At 40.8% G+C, this 5,911-nt stretch overlaps 1 pseudogene; it reads right to left on the bottom strand.

Annotated features, from left to right (window-relative positions):
- Positions 1-1,816: 1,816 nt before the first annotated feature.
- LOC124723316 lies at positions 1,817-1,934 on the bottom strand (annotated as a pseudogene).
- Between the last annotated feature and the right edge of the window lie 3,977 nt (positions 1,935-5,911).

Genomic DNA, 5,911 nt, shown 5'->3' with positions numbered 1-5,911 from the left:
CTTGATGCCGAAGATATTTTGCGAGTGGGAGGGAAATTAATGAATGCTGATGTACCATATGATGAGCGCCATCCTTTTATCGTTCTGCCTAAGCATAATTTGACAAAAATTCTCATAATAGATGGACATCAACATCTGTTGCATGCTGGGTCACAACTTTTGTTGGCTATGTTGCGTAGGAGGTTTTGGGTCCCCAACGGGCGTAACACAGTCAAAGGAGTTGTCAGGAAATGCTTAAAATGCTTTAAGCTTAAGTCCAAGACAACAGTTCAACTCATGGGTCAGCTACCTGTAGCTAGAGTAAACCAGTCTCGTCCATTCCAGCACTGTGGAGTAGATTATGCAGGCCCTGTTGTTGTAAAGCATGATGGAAGAAGGAGTAAGGTTACCACAAAGGCTTATATTGCTTTATTCATTTGCATGGCAACCAAAACCACCCACTTAGAATTAGTTAGTGACTTGGAAACAAGTTCATTTTTGGCCACCCTTAGGAGATTCATTGCAAGAAGAGGGAAACCTTCACACATGTACAGTAACAATGGTACCACATTTATAGGTGCAAACAATGAGCTTAAACGTTTTTTCTCTGATGATGTTACTGTTGAAGGTGTGGTGAATCTTTCGACCTCAGAGGTAACCAGCTGGAGGTTCACTCCACCTCGTGCCCCTAACTATGGTGGACTCTGGGAGGCAGGAATCAAATGCATGAAGTCGCTTCTCAAGAATGTCATCGAACATGCAGTACCGACATTTGAAGAACTGACCACTTTGTTAATTCAGATAGAAGCATGCTTGAATTCAAGGCCATTGTGTCTTCTCTCTGATGACCTAGATTCTCCTGCCACTCTCACTCCTGGTCATTTCCTAATTGGACAGCCTCTTTGTGCTGATCCTGAACCCTTTGTCCTTGACGTTCCTGTCAACAGGTTGCACAGATGGCAACATGTACAGCAGTTGCACCAGTCCATTTGGGAGAGGTGATCCACAGAATGCATACATGATCTGCAGCAACAGAGAAAATGGATATTGGAAGCAGCATAGCAATCCCAGATCAGCGATCATGTGCTGGTCAAGGAGGATAACGAGCCTCCCTTGGTATGGAGGCTGGGTATCATTGACCAGCTGTTTCTCGGTCTTGATAAGTGTGTGTGCGTATGTGTGTGTGTGTGTGTGTGTGTGTGTGTGGTGACGGCGAGAACTGCTAATGAGCAGATTAAGAGTTCTATAACAAAATTGTGTCCCTTGCATAAACAGTGAATCATTTAAGTGTTCCCTCAGATCTGTGTAGTGGTGTATGGTACTGGGCCACTGCCAAATTGCCGATTAGTGGAACAACCTCTTAATTCATAATCTCAGCTTGAGAAGCTGTGGACGTTTCTTGTGGACTAACTGCTGTTAGTACTGGTTTCCATGTTTTTCTACTATATGATATTAAAACTTTATTGGTTTGTGTCCTACATGTTAGTACCCATCGTGTTTCACATGCTCTACGACAGTGGTGTTTTGGTGGTTTGGGCATCCCAGATGTTAGTGTGTTTTATGTGCATTGATATCGTGTCTAGTTATATTTTTATTGTTTTCCTTGTTTTGGTTTTGTCGTCTGTTAAAACATAAGCACTCCATCTTCAGGCCACAAGTGGCCCATCGGGACCATCCGACCGCCGTATCATCCTCAGCTGAGGATGCGGATAGGAGGGGCATGTGGTCAGCACACCGCTCTCCCGGTCGTTATGATGGTTTTCTTTGACCGGAGCCGCTACTATTCGGTCGAGTAGCTCCTCAATTGGCATCACGAGGCTAAGTGCACCCCGAAAAATGGCAACAGTGCATGGCGGCCCGGATGGTCAACCATCCAAGTGGCGGCCACGCCCGACAGCGCTTAACTTCGGTGATCTGACGGGAACCGGTGTGCCCACTGAGGCAAGACCGTTGCCCCTCTGTTAAAATATGGTTATTTGTGAAATTAGAAGTCTCATTTTAGAGTGGGAGTGTGTTTGGACTCTGCAACTCCCTCCAACTGCCATCTAGCGACAGCTTCCAATCTGGGCAGGTCAGACTGTCCAGTATGGTCTGCTCCATGTTGGGAGACGTTGAACCTACATGCAGAAGTTGATCTCCCAGGTCCTTTGTACGTGCAGGTAAGATTAGCCACCATTGTAATGCCCGAGGAGGTAGCTTCGAGACCCCATAGCAGACTTGCGTGTATGTCTCCCAGATAAGCCAGGAGCCACAGTTGGTGCACTGCCTGTTCACGTTGTAAAGTTTATTCTTATAAACACTTATACCATACAGTTTGTTCTGTCCAGTTATTGTGAGTGGAAATAAGGGGGAGAACAGGAAGTTCTCTCGCACTATAAACTCACCCTCCAATGTACCACCATGGGAGGAAGAGCCCGTGCGCACACATATGTTTTTAAAAATCTTATTTTTATTCTTCATAGTTCTTTCTCCTTTGGGAGTACACGTATATAGATATGAAAATAGATCTCTAAAACTGTTATCACGCCCTCACTTTTATTCTTTGTTCAATGTTTTATTTTTGTACGTTTCCCACCTTATGTTCATCAATATGTCAAACCATGAAAATAGTAAAAATTGTAAACCAAACTAGACGGATGCATAAAGTGGGAATACACTTGCATTTTTCTAAACATTATCTTTGTGTTAATTTAGATTCATTGTGATCCCATTCCGTGGCAGTAATTTATGTGCTTTTTACACATCTAAATACACGATAATGACTCAAAAAACTGAAACCATTTGTGGACTGTCGACGAAGTCTAAATAAATACAGCCTTAATATGAAAACGCTTCATTCATTTAATAAATTTATGGCTGTGTGGCCACTACGAGGAAAAAATAATATTGTCCAATTTGAATAACAATTTTCAATTGACTGATAAATGCTTGTTGTCTCCCGACACAGCATATTCATATCCATTGGATGACCCTACTTTTAAGACAGAATAATTAACTGAGGAACAGAAATTACTCTATTATTAACGTATGATTAGTAGACAAATAAGGCGACTATTTTTTTTAAAAAATCTTATTTTTTTCAAGAAATTTCGTTCACATATGACTTCTATGGGAAACATCCAGTATAGGAGACAAAATTTTCCACAGTTCTTCGATACATCTATGTAATCTGCGACTGTCACGTGGTACCTATTTCCATGGAGCATGGCATGACAGCCAATGCCTTTGCTATAGTTTTCTGAACTTTTTCAGAATTTTCAGCAAACAACATTTTCATATTATATGACGCAAAGACGTAGTCGCTGTTTAAGGCCTCTTATATACACAAAGATGCTAGCACTTTCTGTGGCCGACGATACCAGTGTTCGACACCATCCCTGCTTCAAATTTCCATGAAACAACGTTTGAATGATACCACCAGCTCAGTTAAGAACTGCTGCCACCACCGCAGATATACCTCAGCAATTAGGCAGTCCCTTAAACACCAAACCAAGTTGCCATCACGTTACAGCGAGGTTAGTTTCAGCACTGAATATGTCACACACGCTGTCAGGAGGTTGAAACAAGTTATTGCGTTTCATAAAAAATCATAAGTGGTAATGCTAAGACGACTCTCGCCTAGCAAGAATCAGCATGGACCCACAATCTGCGCATTCTGACACACTGGCCTCGAGTGCAGTCATTGCCCTTCAAGGCATCACGTGTTCGTCACTTGATCATGAATACAAGCATGGTGTCATCAACAACTTTTAACTCGTGACATCATCTACCTTAGTTCGATCATCATGTGTATCAGTGGGAAGCCACACCCCATTTTTCCTGCCTCCGTGTCTTCAGCCAATCATAACACAGAAATAAAAATGGTAACTCAAAGATGGCAGTAACACCCCAATTGTTTGAATGGGAATTTAAAATGCCCTCTCCCCTTCCTCTTCCCCATACCCCTAAGCAATCATAATACACTAATAAAAGTCCAAGTTGATGGATACAGAGTAATTTGTTTGATACTGTACCCCCTCCTCTTTCCAACCAGCCAGAGTGTATTATTTAAATGATGTGTAAAATGGTATGCAGGAATGCAGTAAGAAATTTTGTAACCTCCACCTGAAAGTCAAAAACATTCCTTGATTCCTTGAAAGTCAAACGTATTCATTATTTCATCATAAAAATTTTGAAATGTTACATTATATACACATGCACATAGCTCTGACGTTGTATCAAAGTGATGTCAATGTCAAACTTATACATTAATTACTTACACATACATACCTTTGGTGTAATATTAAAAATGATTACAGGATGAAACGTACATACTATAGATGCAAACACATATTTCTCCGTATTTGATATGTCAAATACTGTGATCTCTAGTAATTATTTCTCTCTCTCTCTCTCTCTCTCTCTCTCTCTCTCTCTTTCTCTCTTTCTCTGCCTCTATCTCTCTCTCTGTCTCTTTCTCTGTGCCTCTGACACACATATCCCCGGATTTGATACATAAATTTCTGTAGTCCTTACAGACTTGTGATCTCTTCGTGTTCCATACATTAAATATTATATTCCTTAATTATCTCTCTAGTTCAAAGTAATCGTTCTCTTTCTCTCTCTCTCTCTCTCTCTCTTTCTCTCACGCACACAATGGTACGCAGTGAACGGTAAAAGCTAAACAATAAATGGTAAATACTAAATGGTAAACGATAAATGGTAAACAATACCCTTAACAATAAACACTAAACAGTAATGGCCAAGTGGTAAACACTAAGTGGAAATGCTAAACAGTAACTGTAAATGGTAAACGGTGCTTGATGCTAAATGCTAAACGTTAAGCGGTAACGCTAAACGGTAAATGATAAATGGTAAATAGTAGACATTGAACAGTAAATACTAAATGGTAAACGCTAAATGGTAAATAGTAAATTCTAAATACTAGTTAGAAAATGGTAAACACTAAATTTTGGGTGCTAAACGGTAAACAGATCCTCTAGACCCTGTCGTAATGTTGTTGTTGTTGTGGTCTTCAGTCCTGAGACTGGTTTGATGCAGCTCTCCATGCATACAGTAAAGCTGCATGCCCTCGGGAAAAATTACGGCTGTAGTTTCTCCTTGCTTTCAGCCGTTCGCAGTACCAGCACAGCAAGGCCGTTTTGGTTAGTGCTACAAGGCGAGATCATTCAATCATCCAGATTGTTGCCCCTGCAACTATTGAAAAGGCTGCTGCCCCTCTTCAGGAACCACACGTTTGTCTGGACTCTCAACAGATACCCCTCCTTTGTCGTTGCACCTACGGTACGGCTATCTGTATCGCTGAAGCACGCGAGCCTCCACTCCAACGGCAAGGTCCATGGTTCTTGGTGTGTGTGGGGGGGGGGGGGCTGTCGTAATAGGCAAGTAGAATTACAGATTATACGAAAATTTATTATGCATAAAAACTGTGTCAAGTTAAATTTTTTCTGTGAAAGTAAAAGGTGATTTTGTACATAAACAAGCCTTTGGCATAGTATTACAATGATTCCACGCTCAAAGATATGCATTATTTACGTACACACATAGCTCTGTATTTTGTTTGTCAAGTATTTTAGTCCTTACAAAGACGTGATCTCTTCGTATTTATTACATTTTTTTACACATTTGACTTATCATTACACTATCACTGAGGAAATGAAAATGAAAATAGTTTACACAGAGAATTTTCACTGTACCACGCCGTAGAAATATTTGAATTTAATACACATTCTACATTGTTTTACACATTTCTACGGCATCATCTATTGTATACAGTAGTTGCAAGACGGGTAGATATTTGGCACAACTCTATAGACAACCAAGATTTCACTGCTGCATCTGCCTTAATAAAATCGAAACGGCACTGAATATCATTCAGTGGGCGAACAGTGTACTTTATGAATAATAAATCTCTATGGCGGCATTCGACCAG

This window comes from Schistocerca piceifrons, chromosome X (assembly GCF_021461385.2).
Source record: "Schistocerca piceifrons isolate TAMUIC-IGC-003096 chromosome X, iqSchPice1.1, whole genome shotgun sequence".
Lineage (NCBI taxonomy): Eukaryota > Metazoa > Arthropoda > Insecta > Orthoptera > Acrididae > Schistocerca > Schistocerca piceifrons.
This window is presented reverse-complemented; position numbering and strand designations above follow the sequence as displayed.